We start from the raw sequence: 3,575 nt of genomic DNA, 5'->3' as shown, positions 1-3,575 counted from the left end.
GGGACGCGGGGTGCACGGGCTCGGCACGTTCCTCGGCGGCGATTCTGCCGCGATACGGGGCGGGGCCCTCGGGGCAGCCAATGGGAGCGCGGCGGGGGCGGGGCGCGAGGCCGGGCCTCGGCCGGGGGCGGCAGGGCGGTAAACAGGCGCGCGGGCCCAGGCGGCGGGCGCGGAGCGGAGCAGGAGAGGCGACGGCGGGGCTGTGCCGGTCCGGGCGCGCAGGCCGGGGTACGGGCGGCTGCCGCGGAGGGGAAGGGGCTGCACCAGGTAGTGCAGCGCGATGCGGCGGAGCGGGAAGGGAGGTGGGCGGTGGCGGTGCGGCCGTGGGGAGGACGCCCGTGCCCGGCGTGGAGAGGGGGCGCGGCCGCTGTCTGGCCCCTCGGTTCAGTGGGTCGGTCTCGGGGGGGAACGTGTGTGGGGTCCGGTGGGCAATGGCGGCGGCGTGCCAGAGGCTGCCCGAGCCTCCGCACTTGCACCCGGCCGGTGTTGCGGCCTTCTCCATGCCCTGGCCGGTGACCGGGGGAGGCCGCGCCGCCGGGAGCCGTCGCCGCGGGCGCTGAGCAGCGGGACAGCGCCGGCGCGGGGCTGGGAGCCGGTCAGCAGGGCCTCCGGGAGCCCGTCAGCCGGGCCTTGGGCTGCCCCGCGGGCTGCCCGGGCGGTGCGGGGCGCGCTCGGGCGCTTGTCACCGTGCCCGGTTGCCTGGCGCGGGTCCGTGTGACCCGGCGCTGTGCAGAGGCACGGTCCGTCCCTTCAGCTGGGTATGTCCGTGTTCCCGCCGCCTGCGCCGGCCCCTCTCGGCTCGCCCAAGCGGGTGTGCAGAATATTCTAGAAAGTTAAATGTTTCTGCGGGGCTGTCTCTTCAATCTAAAGTTGCTTAGGACGATGGATGGCATCTTCTTTTCCATTCTGGGAGGTGTATGTTATGCCACGGGCATCGCAGGGTCTTGTCCTGTGCTGTGTGTGTGCTGGCTTTCCAGGCTGCTCTGCTTCAGAACCTTGCTTCTCTCAGACCCTGCGGCTCTTCCATGTGTCTGATTGAAGATGGATGTAAAATAAATCACTTGGCTGTTTAGAGCTTGCTTGCGGCTGAAATGAAGGGGGAAGAAACCATGAGACCCCTGCCTTTGGAATGGTACCCAAGGAAATAATCGTACTTTCCATAAACTAACGGGCTTATAGTCTTTTTAACAAAGTGATCACGAATTCATAGAATCACAGAATGTCCTGAGTTGGAAGGGACCCACAAGGATCATCGAGTCCAACTCATTATTTAATTTAATTAATTAATGGGGAGATACTTACAGGTGCTGAACAAGCTACCTAAAAATACCTACAGATATAAAAATTTGGCTTGCATAGTGTTGCTTTCATAGTTACTGACCATCCTAATTTCTGCAGAACTTATCCTGTGTAATAACACTATTTCTGATACCCCAATACACTCATCCCACCCAGCAGGAATGTAGGTGGGGAACGTCTCTGCATTCCCTTCATACAATTAAAATCCTGGGTTTGCAGTCAGTGTTTGAAAAATACAGAACTTACAAAGCTTCTCCCAAGAAAAAAGAAGACGACTTTTTTTACTTAATGTTTAAGCAAAGAAAAATGTGAGACGAAGTAAAAAGATTATTCTTTCAATAAGCTGAAGCATTGTTTTTCTAAAAAGAATTAACAACTTCTAAACTTTAATTGCTGCATTGCTTATCTTTTAAATTAGATTGCTTCGCTGAACTGGGGTGTATTCTTTGAGCATGTGCAAAATAATTCTTAGCACCGGGTGCAGAAGGAGACCGCCCAAAGTCAATAGTAGCTCAATAAAAGACTTCTGAAAGGATTCAGAAATTGCTCTGAGTGAAAAAACTCAAAGCAGGTTGATGTGTAAACAATCAGTGGGTTTGCATTTCTCTGCCATGCAGTAAGAACTTGCCTCTTTTTGGTGTATCATCAGAAGGAAAAGTTTAGCTGCAGTTCATGTGCTTACCAGTCTGCTTGCTCTGAGAACAGGAGACTTATTTCTGTGTTTTGTAAATGCTTTTTCTTTGCTGTTCGTTAGCAATGACCTTGGTAACCTTGAATAAGATATGCTCAGAATAAACAGTTGCATGTTGTCCAATCTTACTCAAAAGGGGTGGGGGAAATAGGTGACTTGATGCTTTGACAGCGTCTCCTTTTTAAAAATAAAGTGGTGTGATAAGTAGAAGAAAAGGTCAGAAGATGTGGAGAATTCCCTTACGTGTTTACCAACTGAGTGTTGATCACCTTGTTTCATTGCTGTCAAGGAGAATTCTGTGCTATGCAATGCAGCTCTGGTTATTTCATTTGTGATATTTAGAGCAGGTTAATAATAGCTCCTATTGCATCCACGCAGCAAGAACAGAACTGTTTTTGGCTTCTAGTCCTGCAGTAGTCCTTTTACAGGCAAGTGGTGGTCTGTTCTTGCACACCCTGTTTGTCAGGCTGCATTTTGTTTTTTATTTTCTAGAAACTGAGAGGGAAGAGGGACAGCAGCTGAATTCCTGCTTTCTAACTTCCCTCACCTTAGACTGGTTGGTTGGTGACAGAGCTTTTTTTTTTTTGGTAGGTAAAGACTGGTTTGGTTTTGTTGTTTGTTTAATTGTTCTAACAAGGATGGTACGAGGGATGGCATGTGTCTTGAGGTCTTTCATCTTGTATGTCAGTGTGCATGGTATAGCTCACTTGATCCAGATGGCCTGTGAAACCCATCTCAGGACTCGGCTTTTGATGCATGAATAAGCATTTCTTTTATTCCTTAAATGTGTCTGTACTGATGGGTGAACAGTTCAGTTTAGGATGGAGGTGGTGAGTCTGCAGCAGGATTTAGGTGTCCTACCTCCTGTGTGTATGTAGGTCTCCTGGCTTTCTCCCTCTGAAACTGTTTAAGAAGGGAATCTCCGAAGAGCCTTTTTAACTTGCTGAGCTGTGTATTCTGGGGCAGAGCATCTGTACAAGAGCAGCTTCTCTCTCTGCTTATTTTACAGGAGTGCTTAAAGTGCTGCCTGTTCTGCGAGCGTGTGCTTTCCTTCAGTACCTAAAGAAGAAAATAAGTTACTCACATATGGAGCCAAAATGCAAGCTAACTGTAAACTCTGAGGGAGGGGGTTTGATCAGTGTCTGCTTTCTCACCCAGCACTGAAAGCTCATATTGACACGTGCCTATCTTTAGATTAAAAAATGTTCTCAATTTTTTTAGATGCCACCTCCCATTACAGTAGATGGCAAAGTTAAACTAAGCTGGTGAGAAAGACCAGAAAATAACAAGGCACACAAGTTTTACCATTTCTTAGCACCATTGTGTTTCTGTACCTTATTTTAATGGCTTTTGTGTGTGTGTGTGTGTGTGTTGGGGGTTTTTTGTTTGTTTTGTTTTGGCCTTTTTGCCTTTTTTTTTTTTTTTTTTCAGTCAGTAGAGGTACAAAGCTAAGTGAAGCATCTTACAGTCGCAGTTATTCAGTACCTCAAGTGTTCTATACACTTCCGACAGCAAAGAAAAAACTAGTTGCTCTGAAAAACTCAGCTGTCAATCCATGGAGTTGGCTTGACAGATTTGTATGCCT

The 3,575-nt window shown here is 49.2% G+C and overlaps 1 protein-coding gene across 5 annotated transcripts in view; it reads left to right on the top strand.

Moving 5' to 3' along the window:
• Positions 1–100: 100 nt before the first annotated feature.
• Positions 101–3,575, top strand: part of COQ8A (coenzyme Q8A) — a 47,078-nt gene continuing 43,603 nt past the window's right edge. Inside the window, exon 1 of one of the 5 annotated variants that reach the window (XM_082049762.1) lies at positions 101–228. The gene's annotated coding sequence lies outside the window, so the exon portion shown is untranslated. Of the gene's footprint in view, positions 268–2,424; positions 2,578–3,575 lie in introns of those variants that run through there. The other 4 variants (XM_082049765.1, XM_082049763.1, XM_082049764.1 and 1 more) reach the window with 4 other exon arrangements.

The sequence above is a fragment of the Streptopelia decaocto genome (assembly GCF_964273445.1).
Source record: "Streptopelia decaocto genome assembly, chromosome: 3".
Classification (NCBI taxonomy): domain Eukaryota; kingdom Metazoa; phylum Chordata; class Aves; order Columbiformes; family Columbidae; genus Streptopelia; species Streptopelia decaocto.
This window is presented reverse-complemented; position numbering and strand designations above follow the sequence as displayed.